Source organism: Arachis stenosperma, chromosome 10, assembly GCF_014773155.1.
Source record: "Arachis stenosperma cultivar V10309 chromosome 10, arast.V10309.gnm1.PFL2, whole genome shotgun sequence".
NCBI classification, from domain to species: domain Eukaryota; kingdom Viridiplantae; phylum Streptophyta; class Magnoliopsida; order Fabales; family Fabaceae; genus Arachis; species Arachis stenosperma.
Genome location: NC_080386.1, coordinates 40,020,990 through 40,042,662, shown reverse-complemented (window position 1 = coordinate 40,042,662; position 21,673 = coordinate 40,020,990). Strand labels below are relative to the sequence as shown.

Genomic DNA, 21,673 nt, shown 5'->3' with positions numbered 1-21,673 from the left:
TTCTATGCTTTTTCATACAAGAAATTGATGATTTGTGCTTAAATATTGAATGCTTTTTGTACTTAAATGATATATTTCCTTGATCTTTTAATTTTATAAATCTTGTAGGAAATAAGAAGAAAAAGAAGCAAAGAAGCACAAAAAAAGGAGAAAAAAAGAGCTTTGGGGTACACTTTGAAGTTGGGGTACACTTTGGAGCCTTAGGCCACGCTTTTAAAAGCGTGGCCCATGACCAAATCAAGGAAGGAAGCAGCCAGCACGATTCTGCCCTGCCCTTGCCAAGGGCAGGATCGTGATGCACATTAAGGATTGGAAGCAAAATTTTCGCTAAGTTAAAATCTGGGCGCTCACAGCATGACCATGCCTCCTTCAAATGGCTATAACTTGAGCTACAGACGTCCAATTGATGTGCTTCTAGTTGCGTTGGAAAGCTGACATTCAGAGCTTTCCAACGATATATAGAAATCCATATTTGGCGTCCAATTGAGGCAGGAACGAAAGGCATCTTTAAGGGCCAAAAACAAGCGAAAATAAATCAAAATGCTTCCACCAAGGCTCGAAGAGGGAGACACAAGGAAACCAAGAAAAAATGTAGCGTGTTTGCCTCCTCCCAGTTTCGAACACGGGCCATGAAGGAAAGAACCTTGCCCTGCCCTTGGCGCGGGCAGGGCAGCAATTGGACTTGTGCACCACACACAAAATTCTGGCACACCAACTTTGCTTCCTGGCGCACCAAACTCTCGTCCTGGCAGCATCTGACGCGCGCGATCCTCTCCTGGCAGCACCATCCGCACGCACTCCTCAATCTGGCAGCACCAACTTTCCCGCCCTGCCCTTGGCGCGGGCAGGGCAGCCTCTGGCGCACCAAACTCGTGCCAGACCAGCACCATGGCCGCACCAGGCTCGCACAAGGCTGCACCAACACGCACCAATTGCTAGCACCAAGCATCAATTTTCTGCCCTGCCCTCCACAAGGGCAGGGCAGCCTCCTGGAAGCAATTTTCCTTCATGGGCTGAAATTGAATTAAAAACCCAATTTAATTCAATTCTTCACCAAATCAAAAGCCCATCCAAACCCCAAAATCCAAGAATAGAAAGTGTATAAATAGGAGCTAGTTTTATGTAATTGGGGAGCTCGAGACTTTATCTTTGAATTTTCCTTTATACTTGCATTTTAATTTTGAACTTTGGAATTTTGCTAGAGAATTGGGAAGGAGAATTGATCTCTCTTCTTCCTTGTTCTTGCTTGGGCACTCTTTACTTTTCTTGCTTTGGATCTTGGGTGTTGAGAATTGAAGAAATTCTGTTTCAATCTCACCTTGAGATCTCGTTTAAATTTCTGCATAATTGAATTTTAGTTTCTGTTCATTTCTTCTTCTGCAATTTCTGCAATTTGCTTTCTTTTACTTCTTCTGCAATTGTTCTTGTTGGATCAAGGAAGGATTTGAGATCTAGACTTGTTATCTAGTCTCCTCCAATCCTGAGATCTTCAACAATCACTTTTAATTTGCTGCAACTTAAGCATTGCTTTTCTGTTCTAAATTCTTCAAGGCATTTACTCTTCTGTTTGAGATTTACTTCACTGCAATTCAATTGTCTCTTTTATGTTTAATGCAATTTACCTTTGCTGGTTCAATTTTTGCAATCCCACATCCCTGACCCATTTAAGATTCAAGCAATTTACATTTCTTGTCATTTAAGTTTCTGCAATTTACATTGCTTGTTCTTTAAGTTTCCTGCAATTTTATTTTCTGCATCTTTTAAATTCCTTGCAATTTACTTTCTGTTGATCAACCTCACACAATTCACTCAATGTTAGCTTGACTAAACTAATCACCCACTAAAGTTGCTTGATCCATCAATCCCTGTGGGATCGACCTCACTCTTGTGAGTTATTACTACTTGATGCGACCCGGTATACTTGCCGGTTGGATTTGTGTGTTGGAAATTCGTTTTTCCGCAAAAACACCATCAAGTTTTTGGCGCCGTTGCCGGGGATTGATTAGATCAACAATGATTAAGTGGGTGAGAAGTCTAGATCAAGCATTTTCTTTTTTTTGTTCTCTGTTCTAAGTTGAAACCAAGGTGTTTGTGTTTTTGCCTCACTAAGCAAAACTCATATCTGATATGAGTAATTTCAATTTTCATTGGTGTTGTGTTCTACAAAATTCAAATGGAGTTCACCTCATCTTTTAATCAACCAAACTTCATAGGATATTGCCCACCATCACAATATGATTCAAGTCATTATTCTAATGATGGTTGGGAATATCACCAAGAAGATACAGATTCTGAGCACTCCAATCCATGGAGCTATGCTTCAGAACCACAAGATGAGCAAGAGAATCATATGGGACACTTCCCAGAGACACAATATGATCCAGATTTTGATGAGTCTAACAACTACTCATATTGTGACTGGGAAAGTCAAAATCAAACAAATCTTAGCAATCCATACTGTGATGAGTTCAACAATTCTTCAAATTGTGATTCAGAGGACTTCCTTCAAAAGTCCAGAGAATTTTTTGAAAGACAAGAACAATCCTGGAAATGGCAAGACGCTCTCTTCAAAAAATTAAATGGAGATTTAGAGAACATAGAGAAACGCTCAGAACCACTAAGTAAGAAAAATGAAGACCATTTGGTGGATATGAAGGAGAAAGTGGAAGAGCAAGACGAGGAGGCTACTGTATCAAGTGAACTTTCAATGAAGAACAAGGTGGTTGAAAATGAAATTGCACTTGAGATGACAAGGGAACATGAAGACCCACAACTCTCACAAACTTTCCTGACCCAACAACTCTCAACACTTGAATCCATGATTGAAAGGTATGAAGAGGAGATGAAGAAAGCTTGGGAAGATCAACAAACCTCCTCCATGAAAGAGCTACTAAAGCAAATGTTGAGTGTAAAAGAGGAAGGGGAAGAACAAGCTAGTGAGGAGGACAATCAAGAACGTCCAAACTCAAGGGAAACAGAGAGGCTCATGAAGGACAAGCTCATTGAACCACCAATTCAAAAAGCCCTGGATGAATACAAATCTCCAATAATCACACAGCAACCAAGGCTTGAATTCAAGGAAGTGAAGGCAATTAACAAAAGCACCAATCCTGTCCCTAAAAACAAGCTCAATCAAGCCAAATTCAAAAGAAAGCTTGCTAAGGAAAGACCAAGGCAAGGGACAGTAGCTGAATTTTCTCCTCCTTTGAGGTCATTCCTCTTAACAAACTGGAAAAAGAGGAAGAAAGTGAAGAACAACATGTCAAGCTAATGACACTAAAAGAGCACTTGTTGGGAGGTAACCCAACCGTAGGTACATTTCATTCTATGCTTTGTTTAAATTCAATAAATTGGCATATAGTTACATTCTAAGTTTGGTGTTGCCATGCAACACATTTTCAATCTTTTTGGATGATTGCATCAAATCAAAAATGAAAGTGATGCACCAAGATTCTAAGTTTGGTGTGCCATTTATTTTTCTATGCAATTCATTCAAGCAACACCACTTGTTTACATAACCATAATGCCGCTGCAGTGTTATTTTTTTTTAGTTAGACAATTTTAGTTTTCTTGATTGTTTTAGTCATTTCCTTGTTTTTAATGCTTTCTTTTATTAACTGTGTTTGTTAATACATCACCCAAACATCCTTACTCATGATAGATTCTTCACTTGGTGATTGTATTCAACAAATAACAGTTTCTTTTCTTTAGTTTTAGTTCAAATAAATTGACATATGGTTGCATTCTAAGTTTGGTGTTGCTATGCAACAAAATTTGGTTCCAATACTTACTAGATACTTGCATTAATTTCAGGTGAAAGTGTCACACTAAGTTTGGTGTGCCACTTATTTTTTTATGCAATGTATCATGCACACCCTCTTATGTTTGCAATCAAAATGTCTTTGTCTCTTGTGCCTTGATTGTTATCTTTAATTTTGCTTGCTTAAAACACATGTGCTACTAACATTTCATTGGGTAAAACATTCATGATCCATCTTAGCCCCATAGCCATTGTTCTAATTGTTGCTTGAGGATGAACAAGCACTCTAAGTTGGCAAGGGAAAGGAGAAGAATGGGAGGAAAATGACAACAATAGAGAAGATGGACTACAAGGTTGTAAAGTTCCTTTTCCTCTCATTTATTTCCAACACTTTAAATTGCATGATTGTCTTTATTTTCTGTATACATGTGTGGTATGACTAAGCATAGCTTGAATTTGTTTTGAAATATGTAGTTGTGACATTATGACTACCAACTTAAATCCTGTGAGTTCAAAAGCAATAAAGCATCATGATCATAAACAAACAAGGAATTAAAGAAGAGTTTAGCATGTGCATACAAGTATTGGAAAGCTAGTATGATTAATTGTTGCTCAATTGCATTGGATTTTATTTAATTGAAGTTTTTCATCTAGTACATTTTGTGAAATCTTTTGAAATCATGAAAACCTTGAAGAAGCAAATATAATTAAAGCAAGAAAAGAAAAAGGGAAAGAATGAGAAAGTTGAAGGCTCTGAGTACCAATGGCAATTTATTTGCTAAGTGCTTGTGGTGTTTATGTATCAAGCCAAATGCTTGAAAACAAAACACTTAGAAGTCAAGGCTAGGCTCAAGTGCAAAAGCACTCCCTCAAAGCTCAAGGCTCTGAGCATCAATGATTAGAGAGTCAAGAAAAGAAAAGAAAAATGAGCTTAATGAAGTCCTCTAATTAAATGCTTGTGGTGCTTATGTATCAAGTGGTAATACTTGAAAACAAAGCATTTAGAAGTCGTAGCTTTGTTATTAACTCATGGGGCAAAGCACCCAAAAGGAGAAAAAAAAATCAAAAGCTTGTTTCAAGGAAGAATTATAAGAAAAAGATTTCATAAAATAAGCTAGATAGAAGCATCAATCATTTACATCTCTTTTGTAATTGTAGCATGCATAGAAAACTAGCTTGCCATGAACATTGAGTTGCTATTCTTCTTACCTTGGATTGTCAATCTTTATTGCATGATTCTTTTCTTGCTTGGGGACAAGCAAGATTTAAGTTTGGTGTTGTGATGACATGTCATCATATACCCATTTTCTATGCTTTTTCATACAAGAAATTGATGATTTGTGCTTAAATATTGAATGCTTTTTGTACTTAAATGATATATTTCCTTGATCTTTTAATTTTATAAATCTTGTAGGAAATAAGAAGAAAAAGAAGCAAAGAAGCACAAAAAAAGGAGAAAAAAAGAGCTTTGGGGTACACTTTGAAGTTGGGGTACACTTTGGAGCCTTAGGCCACGCTTTTAAAAGCGTGGCCCATGACCAAATCAAGGAAGGAAGCAGCCAGCACGATTCTGCCCTGCCCTTGCCAAGGGCAGGATCGTGATGCACATTAAGGATTGGAAACAAAATTTTCGCTAAGTTAAAATCTGGGCGCTCACAGCATGACCATGCCTCCTTCAAATGGCTATAACTTGAGCTACAGACGTCCAATTGATGTGCTTCCAGTTGCGTTGGAAAGCTGACATTCAGAGCTTTCCAACGATATATAGAAATCTATATTTGGCGTCCAATTGAGGCAGGAACGAAAGGCATCTTTAAGGGCCAAAAACAAGCGAAAATAAATCAAAATGCTTCCACCAAGGCTCGAAGAGGGAGACACAAGGAAACCAAGAAAAAATGTAGCGTGTTTGCCTCCTCCCAGTTTCGAACACGGGCCATGAAGGAAAGAACCTTGCCCTGCCCTTGGCGCGGGCAGGGCAGCAATTGGACTTGTGCACCACACACAAAATTCTGGCGCACCAACTTTGCTTCCTGGCGCACCAAACTCTCGTCCTGGCAGCATTTGACGCGCGCGATCCTCTCCTGGCAGCACCATCCGCTCGCACTCCTCAATCTGGCAGCACCAACTTTCCCGCCCTGCCCTTGGCGCGGGCAGGGCAGCCTCTGGCGCACCAAACTCGTGCCAGACCAGCACCATGGCCGCACCAGGCTCGCACAAGGCTGCACCAACACGCACCAATTGCTAGCACCAAGCATCAATTTTCTGCCCTGCCCTCCACAAGGGCAGGGCAGCCTCCTGGAAGCAATTTTTCTTCATGGGCTGAAATTGAATTAAAAACCCAATTTAATTCAATTCTTCACCAAATCAAAAGCCCATCCAAACCCCAAAATCCAAGAATAGAAAGTGTATAAATAGGAGCTAGTTTTATGTAATTGGGGAGCTCGAGACTTTATCTTTGAATTTTCCTTTATACTTGCATTTTAATTTTGAACTTTGGAATTTTGCTAGAGAATTGGGAAGGAGAATTGATCTCTCTTCTTCCTGGTTCCTGCTTGAGCACTCTTTACTTTTCTTGCTTTGGATCTTGGGTGAAGAATTGAAGAACTTCTGTTTCAATCTCACCTTGAGATCTCTTCTTTAATTTTCTGCATAATTGAATTTTACTTTCTGTTCATTTCTTCTTCTGCAATTTCTGCAATTTGCTTTCTTTTACTTCTTCTGCAATTGTTCTTGTTGGATCAAGGAAGGATTTGAGATCTAGACTTGTTATCTAGTCTCCTCCAATCCTGAGATCTTCAACAATCACTTTTAATTTGCTGCAACTTAAGCATTGCTTTTCTGTTCTAAATTCTTCAAGGCATTTACTCTTCTGTTTGAGATTTACTTCACTGCAATTCAATTGTCTCTTTTATGTTTAATGCAATTTACCTTTGCTGGTTCAATTTTTGCAATCCCACATCCCTGACCCATTTAAGATTCAAGCAATTTACATTTCTTGTCATTTAAGTTTCTGCAATTTACATTGCTTGTTCTTTAAGTTTCCTGCAATTTTATTTTCTGCATCTTTTAAATTCCTTGCAATTTACTTTCTGTTGATCAACCTCACACAATTCACTCAATGTTAGCTTGACTAAACTAATCACCCACTAAAGTTGCTTGATCCATCAATCCCTGTGGGATCGACCTCACTCTTGTGAGTTATTACTACTTGATGCGACCCGGTATACTTGCCGGTTGGATTTGTGTGTTGGAAATTCGTTTTTCCGCAAAAACACCATCAAGTTTTTGGCGCCGTTGCCGGGGATTGATTAGATCAACAATGATTAAGTGGGTGAGAAGTCTAGATCAAGCATTTTCTTTTTTTTGTTCTCTGTTCTAAGTTGAAACCAAGGTGTTTGTGTTTTTGCCTCACTAAGCAAAACTCATATCTGATATGAGTAATTTCAATTTTCATTGGTGTTGTGTTCTACAAAATTCAAATGGAGTTCACCTCATCTTTTAATCAACCAAACTTCATAGGATATTGCCCACCATCACAATATGATTCAAGTCATTATTCTAATGATGGTTGGGAATATCACCAAGAAGATACAGATTCTGAGCACTCCAATCCATGGAGCTATGCTTCAGAACCACAAGATGAGCAAGAGAATCATATGGGACACTTCCCAGAGACACAATATGATCCAGATTTTGATGAGTCTAACAACTACTCATATTGTGACTGGGAAAGTCAAAATCAAACAAATCTTAGCAATCCATACTGTGATGAGTTCAACAATTCTTCAAATTGTGATTCAGAGGACTTCCTTCAAAAGTCCAGAGAATTTTTTGAAAGACAAGAACAATCCTGGAAATGGCAAGACGCTCTCTTCAAAAATTAAATGGAGATTTAGAGAACATAGAGAAACGCTCAGAACCACTAAGTAAGAAAAATGAAGACCATTTGGTGGATATGAAGGAGAAAGTGGAAGAGCAAGACGAGGAGGCTACTGTATCAAGTGAACTTTCAATGAAGAACAAGGTGGTTGAAAATGAAATTGCACTTGAGATGACAAGGGAACATGAAGACCCACAACTCTCACAAACTTTCCTGACCCAACAACTCTCAACACTTGAATCCATGATTGAAAGGTATGAAGAGGAGATGAAGAAAGCTTGGGAAGATCAACAAACCTCCTCCATGAAAGAGCTACTAAAGCAAATGTTGAGTGTAAAAGAGGAAGGGGAAGAACAAGCTAGTGAGGAGGACAATCAAGAACGTCCAAACTCAAGGGAAACAGAGAGGCTCATGAAGGACAAGCTCATTGAACCACCAATTCAAAAAGCCCTGGATGAATACAAATCTCCAATAATCACACAGCAACCAAGGCTTGAATTCAAGGAAGTGAAGGCAATTAACAAAAGCACCAATCCTGTCCCTAAAAACAAGCTCAATCAAGCCAAATTCAAAGAAAGCTTGCTAAGGAAAGACCAAGGCAAGGGACAGTAGCTGAATTTTCTCCTCCTTTGAGGTCATTCCTCTTAACAAACTGGAAAAAGAGGAAGAAAGTGAAGAACAACATGTCAAGCTAATGACACTAAAAGAGCACTTGTTGGGAGGTAACCCAACCGTAGGTACATTTCATTCTATGCTTTGTTTAAATTCAATAAATTGGCATATGGTTACATTCTAAGTTTGGTGTTGCCATGCAACACATTTTCAATCTTTTTGGATGATTGCATCAAATCAAAAATGAAAGTGATGCACCAAGATTCTAAGTTTGGTGTGCCATTTATTTTTCTATGCAATTCATTCAAGCAACACCACTTGTTTTCATAACCATAATGCCGCTGCAGTGTTATTTTTTTTTTAGTTAGACAATTTTAGTTTTCTTGATTGTTTTAGTCATTTCCTTGTTTTTAATGCTTTCTTTTATTAACTGTGTTTGTTAATACATCACCCAAACATCCTTACTCATGATAGATTCTTCACTTGGTGATTGTATTCAACAAATAACAGTTTCTTTTCTTTAGTTTTAGTTCAAATAAATTGACATATGGTTGCATTCTAAGTTTGGTGTTGCTATGCAACAAAATTTGGTTCCAATACTTACTAGATACTTGCATTAATTTCAGGTGAAAGTGTCACACTAAGTTTGGTGTGCCACTTATTTTTTTATGCAATGTATCATGCACACCCTCTTATGTTTGCAATCAAAATGTCTTTGTCTCTTGTGCCTTGATTGTTATCTTTAATTTTGCTTGCTTAAAACACATGTGCTACTAACATTTCATTGGGTAAAACATTCATGATCCATCTTAGCCCCATAGCCATTGTTCTAATTGTTGCTTGAGGATGAACAAGCACTCTAAGTTGGCAAGGGAAAGGAGAAGAATGGGAGGAAAATGACAACAATAGAGAAGATGGACTACAAGGTTGTAAAGTTCCTTTTCCTCTCATTTATTTCCAACACTTTAAATTGCATGATTGTCTTTATATTTTCTGTATACATGTGTGGTATGACTAAGCATAGCTTGAATTTGTTTTGAAATATGTAGTTGTGACATTATGACTACCAACTTAAATCCTGTGAGTTCAAAAGCAATAAAGCATCATGATCATAAACAAACAAGGAATTAAAGAAGAGTTTAGCATGTGCATACAAGTATTGGAAAGCTAGTATGATTAATTGTTGCTCAATTGCATTGGATTTTATTTAATTGAAGTTTTTCATCTAGTACATTTTGTGAAATCTTTTGAAATCATGAAAACCTTGAAGAAGCAAATATAATTAAAGCAAGAAAAGAAAAAGGGAAAGAATGAGAAAGTTGAAGGCTCTGAGTACCAATGGCAATTTATTTGCTAAGTGCTTGTGGTGTTTATGTATCAAGCCAAATGCTTGAAAACAAAACACTTAGAAGTCAAGGCTAGGCTCAAGTGCAAAAGCACTCCCTCAAAGCTCAAGGCTCTGAGCATCAATGATTAGAGAGTCAAGAAAAGAAAAGAAAAATGAGCTTAATGAAGTCCTCTAATTAAATGCTTGTGGTGCTTATGTATCAAGTGGTAATACTTGAAAACAAAGCATTTAGAAGTCGTAGCTTTGTTATTAACTCATGGGGCAAAGCACCCAAAAGGAGAAAAAAAATCAAAAGCTTGTTTCAAGGAAGAATTATAAGAAAAAGATTTCATAAAATAAGCTAGATAGAAGCATCAATCATTTACATCTCTTTTGTAATTGTAGCATGCATAGAAAACTAGCTTGCCATGAACATTGAGTTGCTATTCTTCTTACCTTGGATTGTCAATCTTTATTGCATGATTCTTTTCTTGCTTGGGGACAAGCAAGATTTAAGTTTGGTGTTGTGATGACATGTCATCATATACCCATTTTCTATGCTTTTTCATACAAGAAATTGATGATTTGTGCTTAAATATTGAATGCTTTTTGTACTTAAATGATATATTTCCTTGATCTTTTAATTTTATAAATCTTGTAGGAAATAAGAAGAAAAAGAAGCAAAGAAGCACAAAAAAAGGAGAAAAAAAGAGCTTTGGGGTACACTTTGAAGTTGGGGTACACTTTGAAGCCTTAGGCCACGCTTTTAAAAGCGTGGCCCATGACCAAATCAAGGAAGGAAGCAGCCAGCACGATTCTGCCCTGCCCTTGCCAAGGGCAGGATCGTGATGCACATTAAGGATTGGAAGCAAAATTTTCGCTAAGTTAAAATCTGGGCGCTCACAGCATGACCATGCCTCCTTCAAATGGCTATAACTTGAGCTACAGACGTCCAATTGATGTGCTTCCAGTTGCGTTGGAAAGCTGACATTCAAGGCTTTCCAACGATATATAGAAATCCATATTTGGCGTCCAATTGAGGCAGGAACGAAAGGCATCTTTAAGGGCCAAAAACAAGCGAAAATAAATCAAAATGCTTCCACCAAGGCTCGAAGAGGGAGACACAAGGAAACCAAGAAAAAATGTAGCGTGTTTGCCTCCTCCCAGTTTCGAACACGGGCCATGAAGGAAAGAACCTTGCCCTGCCCTTGGCGCGGGCAGGGCAGCAATTGGACTTGTGCACCACACACAAAATTCTGGCGCACCAACTTTGCTTCCTGGCGCACCAAACTCTCGTCCTGGCAGCATTTGACGCGCGCGATCCTCTCCTGGCAGCACCATCCGCACGCACTCCTCAATCTGGCAGCACCAACTTTCCCGCCCTGCCCTTGGCGCGGGCAGGGCAGCCTCTGGCGCACCAAACTCGTGCCAGACCAGCACCATGGCCGCACCAGGCTCGCACAAGGCTGCACCAACACGCACCAATTGCTAGCGCCAAGCATCAATTTTCTGCCCTGCCCTCCACAAGGGCAGGGCAGCCTCCTGGAAGCAATTTTCCTTCATGGGCTGAAATTGAATTAAAAACCCAATTTAATTCAATTCTTCACCAAATCAAAAGCCCATCCAAACCCCAAAATCCAAGAATAGAAAGTGTATAAATAGGAGCTAGTTTTATGTAATTGGGGAGCTCGAGACTTTATCTTTGAATTTTCCTTTATACTTGCATTTTAATTTTGAACTTTGGAATTTTGCTAGAGAATTGGGAAGGAGAATTGATCTCTCTTCTTCCTGGTTCCTGCTTGAGCACTCTTTACTTTTCTTGCTTTGGATCTTGGGTGAAGAATTGAAGAACTTCTGTTTCAATCTCACCTTGAGATCTCTTCTTTAATTTTCTGCATAATTGAATTTTACTTTCTGTTCATTTCTTCTTCTGCAATTTCTGCAATTTGCTTTCTTTTACTTCTTCTGCAATTGTTCTTGTTGTATCAAGGAAGGATTTGAGATCTAGACTTGTTATCTAGTCTCCTCCAATCCTGAGATCTTCAACAATCACTTTTAATTTGCTGCAACTTAAGCATTGCTTTTCTGTTCTAAATTCTTCAAGGCATTTACTCTTCTGTTTGAGATTTACTTCACTGCAATTCAATTGTCTCTTTTATGTTTAATGCAATTTACCTTTGCTGGTTCAATTTTTGCAATCCCACATCCCTGACCCATTTAAGATTCAAGCAATTTACATTTCTTGTCATTTAAGTTTCTGCAATTTACATTGCTTGTTCTTTAAGTTTCCTGCAATTTTATTTTCTGCATCTTTTAAATTCCTTGCAATTTACTTTCTGTTGATCAACCTCACACAATTCACTCAATGTTAGCTTGACTAAACTAATCACCCACTAAAGTTGCTTGATCCATCAATCCCTGTGGGATCGACCTCACTCTTGTGAGTTATTACTACTTGATGCGACCCGGTATACTTGCCGGTTGGATTTGTGTGTTGGAAATTCGTTTTTTCGCAAAAACACCATCAGCCTTCCCTTCCGTCTCTCTGCTTTCCTACAGTCTTCATCCAATCCTTCTTACTCCTTTCCATGGCAAGCTTATGCAAGGGTTTCACCGTTGTCAGTGGCTACCTCCCATCCTCTCATTGGAAATGTTCAACGCACCCTGTCACGGCACGGCTATCCATCTGTCGGTTCTCAATCAGGCCGGAATAGAATCCAGTAATTCTTTTGCGTCTGTCACTAACGCCCCGCCCTCAGGAGTTTGAAGCACGTCACAGTCATTCAATCATTGAATCCTACTCAGAATACCACAGACAAGGTTAGACCTTCCGGATTCTCTTGAATGCCGCCATCAGTTCTTGCCTATACCACGAAGACTCTGATCTCACGGAATGGCTGGCTCGTTTGTCAGGCGAGCACTCGGTTGTCAGGCGATCAACCATGCATCATGTATCAGGAATCCAAGAGATATTCACTAAGCCTTGATTGCTTGTAGAACAAGAGTGGTTGTCAGTCACCTTGATCATAAGTGAGAATGATGATGAGTGTCACGGATCATCACATTCATCAAGTTGAAGAACAAGTGATATCTTGGACAAAGAACAAGCGGAATTGAATAGAAGAACAATAGTAATTGCATTAATACTCGAGGTACAGCAGAGCTCCACACCTTAATCTATGGTGTGTAGAAACTCCACCGTTGAAAATACATAAGAACAAGGTCTAGGCATGGCCGTGAGGCCAGCCTCCCAGTGATCTAAGATAGCATAAAACTCAAAGATAGCTACCAAGATGTCAAATACAATAGTAAAAGGTCCTACTTATAGAAAACTAGTAGCCTAAGGTGTACAAAGATGAGTAAATGACATAAAAATCCACTTCCGGGCCCACTTGGTGTGTGCTTGGGCTGAGCAATGAAGCATTTTCGTGTAGAGACTCCTCTTGGAGTTAAACGCCAGCTTTGGTGCCAGTTTGGGCGTTTAACTCCCATTTAGGTGCCAGTTCCGGCGTTTAACGCTGGAATTTCTTGAGGTGACTTTGAACGCCGGTTTGGGCCATCAAATCTTGGGCAAAGTATGGACTATCATATATTGCTGGAAAGCCCAGGATGTCTACTTTCCAACGCCGTTGAGAGCGCGCCAATTGGGCTTCTGTGGCTCCAGAAAATCCACTTCGAGTGCAGGGAGGTCAGAATCCAACAGCATCTGCAGTCCTTTTGAGTCTCTGGATCAGATTTTTGCTCACATCCCTCAATTTCAGCCAGAAAATACCTGAAATCACAGAAAAACACACAAACTCATAGTAAAGTCCAGAAAAGTGAATTTTAATTAAAAACTAATAAAAAGGTTTGCCATTGCTAAACCTGTTTCTTCCACCATTGTTGTTGTTGAAACCTTGTTGAGGTCTCTCTTGATTCTTCCATGAAAAATTTGGGTGATTTCTCCATGAAGAATTATAGGTGTTCCCATAGGGTTCTCCTAGGTAATTCACCTCTTCCATTAAACGGTTCTCAGGATCATAGGCTTCTTCTTCAGATGAAGCTTCCTTAGTACTGCCAGGTGCATTTTGCATTCCAGACAGACTTTGAGAAATCAAATTGACTTGTTGAGTCAATATCTTGTTCTGAGCCAGTATGGCCTTCAGAGTGTCAATTTCAAGAACTCCTTTCTTCTGACTGGTCCCATTGTTCACAGGATTCCTTTCAGAAGTGTACATGAATTGGTTATTTGCAACCATTTCAATGAGCTCTTGAGCTTCTGTAGGCGTCTTCTTTAGATGAAGAGATCCTCCAGCAAAGCTATCCAAAGACATCTTGGATAGTTCAGAGAGACCATCATAGAAAATACCTATGATGCTCCATTCAGAAAGCATGTCTGAGGGACACTTTCTGATTAATTGTTTGTATCTTTCCCAAGCTTCATAGAGGGATTCTCCATCCTTCTGTCTGAAGGTTTGGACTTCCACTCTAAGCTTACTCCATTTTTGAGGTGGAAAGAACTTTGCCAAGAAGGCATTGACTAGCTTTTCCCAAGAGTCCAGGCTGTCTTTAGGTTGTGAGTCCAACCATATTCTAGCTCTGTCTCTTACAGCCAAAGGGAATAGCATCAGTCTGTAGACCTCAGGGTCAACCCCATTAGTCTTGACTGTGTCACAGATTTGCAAGAACTCAGCTAAAAACTGGTGAGGATCTTCCATTGGAAGTCCATGGAACTTGCAATTCTGTTGCATTAGAGAAACTAACTGAGGCTTAAGCTCAAAGTTGTTTGCTCCAATGGCAGGGATAGAGATGCTTCTCCCATAGAAGTCGGGAGTAGGTGCAGTAAAGTCACCCAGCACCTTCCTTGCATTGTTGGCATTGTTGTTGTTTTCGGCTGCCATGGGTTCTTCTTCTTTGAAGAATTCGGTCAGGTCCTCAACAGAGAGTTGTGCCTTAGCTTCTCTTAGCTTCCGCTTCAAGGTCCTTTCAGGTTCAGGGTCAGCTTCAACAAGAATGCCTTTGTCTCTGCTCCTGCTCATATGAAAGAGAAGAGAACAAGAAAATATGGAATCCTCTATGTCACAGTATAGAGATTCCTTGAGGTGTCAGAGGAAAAGAAAAATAGAGGAAAGAAGGTAGAAGAATTCGAACTTGATTAGATAGAGTTCGAATTGTGCATTAAGAAGGAGTAGTACTCCATAAATAGAAGGATGTGGGAGGAAGGGAAGATAATTTTCGAAAATTAATTAAAAAGATGTCAAAAACATTTTGAAAAATTGATTGATAATTTTCGAAAATTCAAAGTGGAAAAGAAATCAAGTGATTTTTGAAAAAGATTTTGAAATTAGAAGTTAAAAAGATTTGATTGAAAACTTATTTTGAAAAAGATGTGATTAAAAAGATATGATTGAAAAGATTTGATTTGAAAACAATTTTAAAAGATATGTTTTGAAAATAATTTTTAAAAGATTTGATTTTGAAAATTAATGACTTGCCTAACAAGAAAAGATATGATTCAAACATTAAACCTTTCTCAACAGAAAAGGCAACATACTTGAAATGTTCAATCAAATCATTAATTGTTAGTAAGTATCTTTGAAAAAGGAAAGAAATTGATTTTGAAAACATTTGATTGAAAAGATATGATTTGAAAAAGATTTGATTTTGAAAAACTTTGAAAACTTGAAAAAAAATTTGATTTGAAAAACAAAATCTTCCCCCTTGTGCCATCCTGGCGTTAAACGCCCAGAATGGTATCCATTCTGGCGTTTAACGCCCAAAATGCTACCTTTTTGGGCGTTAAACGCCCAACCAGGTACCCTGGCTGGCGTTTAAACGCCAGTCTGTCCTTCTTCACTGGGCGTTTTGAACGCCCAGCTTTTTTTGTATAATTCCTCTGCAGTATGTTCTGAATCACCAATTCTTTGTATTATTGACTTGAAAAGACACAAATTAAAAATATTTTTGGATTTTTAATAATCAAAATGCAACAAGAATCAAATAACAATGCATGCAAGACACCAAACTTAGCAGTTTGTATACTACTGACACTATATGAGACACATAAACACTCAAGTCAAAATAATTCAAAGATCAGAGTAAGAAATCATCAAGAATTACTTGAAGATCCTTAAGACACATGAATGAATGCATGCAATTGACACTAAACTTAAGATGAGACACTAGACTCAAGCAAGAAACATCAAATATTTTTGGTTTTTATGATTTTGTGAATTTTTTTGTGATTTTCGAAAATTAAGTGGAAAAAGATATCAAAATTCTTAATGAGAATTCCAGGAATCAGTGCAATGCTAGTCTAAGACTCCGGTCCAGGAATTAGACATGGCTTCACAGCCAGCCAAGCTTTCAAAGAAAGCTTCGGTCCAAAACACTAGACATGGCCAATGGCCAGCCAAGCCTCAGCAGATCACTGCTCCAAAAGCAAGATTGATAAAAAATCAACAAGCTCTTGTGATGATAAGTTGAAACCTCGGTCCAATGAAATTAGACATGGCTTCTCAGCCAGCCAGATTTCAACAAATCATCATGAAACTCTAGAATTCATCTTCAAGAATTTCGAAAAAAAATAAATACCTAATCTAAGCAACAAGATGAATCGTCAGTTGTCCATATACAGACAATCCCCGGCAACGGCGCCAAAAACTTGGTGCACGAAATTGTGATCACTACTTTTACACAACTCAAATAATCCCTAGTAATGGCTCCAAAGACTTGGTGCTCAATACCATGGCATAAACACAACTTCGCACAACTAACCAGCAAGTGCACTGGGTCGTCCAAGTAATACCTTACGTGAGTAAGGGTCGATCCCACGGAGATTGTTGCTATGAAGCAAGCTATGGTCACCTTGTAAATCTCAGTCAGGCAGACTCAAATGGGTATAGATGATGAATAAAGCATAAAGATAAAGATAGAGATACTTATGTATATCATTGGTGAGAGCTTCAGATAAGCGAATGAAGATGCCTTCCCTTCCGTCTCTCTGCTTTCCTACAGTCTTCATCCAATCCTTCTTACTCCTTTCCATGGCTAGCTTATGCAAGGGTTTCACCGTTGTCAGTGGCTACCTCCCATCCTCTCATTGGAAATATTCAACGCACCCTGTCACGGCACGGCTATCCATCTGTCGGTTCTCAATCAGGCCGGAATAGAATCCAGTGATTCTTTTGCGTCTGTCACTAACGCCCCGCCCTCAGGAGTTTGAAGCACGTCACAGTCATTCAATCATTGAATCCTACTCAGAATACCACAGACAAGGTTAGACCTTCCGGATTCTCTTGAATGCCGCCATCAGTTCTTGCCTATACCACGAAGATTCTGATCTCACGGAATTGAATAGAAGAACAATAGTAATTGCATTAATACTCGAGGTACAGCAGAGCTCCACACCTTAATCTATGGTGTGTAGAAACTCCACCGTTGAAAATACATAAGAACAAGGTCTAGGCATGGCCGAATGGCCAGCCTCCCAAATGATCTAAGATAGCATGAAACTCAAAGATGGCTACCAAGATGTCAAATACAATAGTAAAAGGTCCTACTTATAGAAAACTAGTAGCCTAGGGTGTACAGAGATGAGTAAATGACATAAAAATCCACTTCCGGGCCCACTTGGTGTGTGCTTGGGCTGAGCAATGAAGCATTTTCGTGTAGAGACTCTCCTTGGAGTTAAACGCCAGCTTTTATGCCAGTTTGGGCGTTTAACTCCCATTTTGGTGCCAGTTCCGGCGTTTAACGCTGGAATTTCTGAGGGTGACTTTGAACGCCGGTTTGGGCCATCAAATCTTGGGCAAAGTATGGACTATCATATATTGCTGGAAAGCCCAGGATGTCTACTTTCCAACGCCGTTGAGATCACGCCAATTGGGCTTCTGTAGCTCCAGAAAATCCACTTCGAGTGCAGGGAGGTCAGAATCCAACAGCATCTGCAGTCCTTTTCAGTCTCTGAATCAGATTTTTGCTCAGATCCCTCAATTTCAGCCAGAAAATACCTGAAATCACAGAAAAACACACAAACTCATAGTAAAGTCCAGAAAAGTGAATTTTAGCTAAAAACTAATAAAAATATACTAAGAACTCAACTAAAACTACTAAAAACATACTAAAAACAATGCCAAAAGCGTATAAATTATCCGCTCATCACAACACCAAACTTAAATTGTTGCTTGTCCTCAAGCAACTGAAAATCAAATAAGATAAAAAGAAGAGAATATACTATAGACTCCAAATTATCAATGAAACTTAGCTCCAAATTAGATGAGCGGGACTAGTAGCTTTTTGCCTCCGAACAGTTTTGGCATCTCACTTTATCCTCTGAGGTTCAGAATGATTGGCTTCTTTAGGAACTCAGAATCCAGATAGTGTTATTGATTCTCTTAGTTAAGTATGATGATTCTTGAACACAGCTACTTATTGAGTCTTGGCCGTGGCCCAAAGCACTCTGTCTTCCAGTATTACCACCGGATACATACATGCCACAGACACATAATTGGGTGAACCTTCTCAGATTGTGACTCAGCTTTGCTAGAGTCCCCAATTAGAGGTGTCCAGGGTTCTTAAGCACACTCTTTTTGCCTTGGATCACAACTTTATTTCTTTCTTTTTCTTTCTTTTTCTCTTTCTCTTTTTCCTTTTTCTCCTTCTTTTTTTTTTTTGTATTCACTGCTTTTTCTTGCTTCAAGAATCATTTTTATGATTTTTCAGATCCTCAGTAACATGTCTCCTTTTTCATCATTCTTTCAAGAGCCAACAATTTTAACATTCATGAACAACAAATTCAAAAGACATATGCACTGTTCAAGCATACATTCAGAAAACAAAAAGTATTGTCACCACATCAAACTAATTAAGCTAGTTTTAAAGATGAATTTGAAATCCTGTACTTCTTGTTCTTTTGTAATAAAAACAGTTTTCATTTAAGAAAGGTGATGGATTTCATAGGACATTCATAACTTTAAGGCATAGACACTAAGACACTAATGATCATAAGACATAAACATAGATAACCATAAGCATAAAATTCGAAAAACAAGAAAGTAAAGAACAAGGAGATTAAAGAACGGGTCCACCTTAGTGATGGCGGCTTGTTCTTCCTCTTGAAGGCCTTATGGAGTGCTTGAGCTCCTCAATGTCTCTTCCTTGTCTTTGTTGCTCCTCTCTTAGTTATGGGCTTGAGGTCATGCCTTCTCAGTTGAACTGGCTTTGGATGCCATAAATGGTTATGGAAAAACAAAAAGCAATGCTTTTACCACACCAAACTTAAAAGGTTTGCTCGTCCTCGAGCAAAAGAAGAAAGAAGAGAGTAGAAGAAGAAGAAATGAGGGAGAAGGAGATGGCTTATGTATTCGGTCAAGGAGGGGGGAAGTGGTGTTTAGGTATTGTGAAAATGAAGGAATGAAGAAGGGTTTATATAGGAGAGGGGGGAGATGGGGTTCGGCCATTATGGGTGGGTTTGGGAGGGAAAGTGGTTTGAATTTGAAGGGTGAGGTTGGTGGGGTTTTATGAAGGATGGATGTGAGAGGTGAAGAGAAAGATGGGATTTGATAGGTGAGGGGTTTTTGGGGAAGAGGTATTGAGGTGATTGGTGAATGGGTGAAGAAGAGAGAGAGAGTGGTGGGGTTGGTGGGGATCCTGTGGGGTCCACAGATCCTGTGGTGTCAAGGAAAAGTCATCCCTGCACCAAATGGCATCAAAAATCACGTTTTGAGCCATTTCTGGCGTTAAACGCCGGGCTGGTGCCCATTTCTGGCGTTTAACGCCAGGTTCTTGCCCCTTCCTGGCGTTTAACGCCAGTCTGGTGCCCCTTTCTGGCGTTAAATGCCCAGAATGGTGCCAGACTGGGCGTTAAACGCCCAACTGCTAGCCTCACTGGCGTTTAAACGCCAGTGAGTTCTTCCTCCAGGGTGTGCTATTTTTCTTCCTGTTTTTCATTCTGTTTTTGCTTTTTCAATTGATTTTGTGACTTCTTATGATCATCAACCTACAAAAAACATAAAATAACAAGGGAAATGGATAAAATATAATCATTGGGTTGCCTCCCAACAAGCGCTTCTTTAATGTCAGTAGCTTGACAGAGGGCTCTCATGGAGCCTCACAGATACTCAGAGCAATGTTGGAACCTCCCAACACCAAACTTAGAGTTTGAATGTGGGGGTTCAACACCAAACTTAGAGTTTGGTTGTGGCCTCCCAACACCAAACTTAGAGTTTGACTGTGGTGGCTCTGTTTGACTCTGAATTGAGAGAAGCTCTTCATGCTTCCTCTCCATGGTGATAGAGGGATATCCTTGAGCCTTAAACACATAGGATTTTTCATTCACTTGAATGATCAGTTCACCTCCATCAACATCAATCACAGCCTTTGCTGTGGCTAGGAAGGGTCTGCCAAGGATGATAGATTCATCCATGCACTTCCCAGTCTCTAGGACTATGAAATCAGTAAGGATGTAATGGTCTTCAACTTTTACCAGAACATTCTCTACAAGTCCATGAGCTTGTTTTCTTGAGTTGTCTGCCATCTCTAGTGAGATTCTTGCAGCTTGTACCTCAAAGATCCCTAGCTTCTCCATTACAGAGAGAGGCATGAGGTTCACACTTGACCCTAAGTCACACAGAGCCTTCTTGAAGGTCATGGTGCCTATGGTACAAGGTATTGAAAACTTCCCAGGATCTTGTTTCTTTTGAGGTAATTTCTGCCTAGACAAGTCATCCAGTTCTTTGGTGAGCAAAGGAGGTTCATCTTCCCAAGTCTCATTTCCAAATAACTTGTCATTTAGCTTCATGATTGCTCTAAGGTATTTTGCAACTTGCTCTTCAGTGACATACTCATCCTCTTCAGAGGAAGAATACTCATCAGAGCTCATGAAGGGCAGAAGTAAGTCCAATGGAATCTCTATGGTCTCATTTTGACCCTCAGATTCCCATGGTTCCTCATTAGGGAACTCAGAGGAGGTTGGTGCACGCCCATTGAGGTCTTCCTCAGTGGCGTTCACTTCCTCTCCCTCCTCTCCAAATTCGGCCATGTTGATGGCCTTGCACTCTCCTTTTGGATTTTCTTCTGTATTGCTTGGGAGAGTACTAGGAGGGAGTTCAGTAACTTTCTTGCTCAGCTGTCCCACTTGTGCCTCCAAATTCCTAATGGAGGACCTGGTTTCAGTCATGAAACTTTGAGTGGTTTTGATTAGATCAGAGACCATAGTTGCTAAGTCAGAGGGGTTCTGCTTAGAGTTCTCTGTCTGTTGCTGAGAAGATGACGGAAAAGGTTTGCCATTGCTAAACCTGTTTCTTCCACCATTGTTGTTGTTGAAACCTTGTTGAGGTCTCTCTTGATTCTTCCATGAGAAATTTGGGTGATTTCTCCATGAAGAATTATAGGTGTTTCCATAGGGTTCTCCTAGGTAATTCACCTCTTCCATTGAAGGGTTCTCAGGATCATAAGCTTCTTCCTCAGATGAAGCATCCTTAGTACTGCTTGGTGCATTTTGCATTCCAGACAGACTTTGAGAAATCAAATTGACTTGTTGAGTCAATATCTTGTTCTGAGCCAGTATGGCATTCAGAGTGTCAATCTCAAGAACTCCTTTCTTCTGACTGGTCCCATTGTTCACAGGATTTCTTTCAGAAGTGTACATGAATTGGTTATTTGCAACCATTTCAATGAGCTCTTGAGCTTCTGTAGGCGTCTTCTTTAGATGAAGAGATCCTCCAGTAGAGCAATCCAAAGACATCTTGGATAGTTCAGAGAGACCATCATAGAAAATACCTATGATGCTCCATTCAGAAAGCATGTCTGAGGGACACTTTCTGATTAATTGTTTGTATCTTTCCCAAGCTTCATAGAGGGATTCTCCATCCTTCTGTCTGAAGGTTTGGACTTCCACTCTAAGCTTACTCCATTTTTGAGGTGGAAAGAACTTTGCCAAGAAGGCATTGACTAGCTTTTCCCAAGAGTCCAGGCTGTCTTTAGGTAGTGAGTCCAACCATATTCTAGCTCTGTCTCTTACAGCAAAAGGGAATAGCATCAGTCTGTAGACCTCAGGGTCAACCCCATTAGTCTTGACTGTGTCACAGATTTGCAAGAACTCAGCTAAAAACTG

General features: G+C 39.5%; 2 non-coding genes across 2 annotated transcripts; both read left to right on the top strand.

The window, feature by feature from the left end:
• The first annotated feature begins 13,946 nt into the window (after nt 1-13,946).
• LOC130959246 (small nucleolar RNA R71) lies at nt 13,947-14,054 on the top strand. The gene has a single exon (XR_009078339.1). It is a non-coding gene; the product is annotated as a small nucleolar RNA R71 (small nucleolar RNA).
• A 7,304-nt stretch (nt 14,055-21,358) lies between these two features.
• LOC130959245 (small nucleolar RNA R71) lies at nt 21,359-21,466 on the top strand. Its single transcript, XR_009078338.1, has one exon. It is a non-coding gene; the product is annotated as a small nucleolar RNA R71 (small nucleolar RNA).
• Nucleotides 21,467-21,673: the final 207 nt, after the last annotated feature.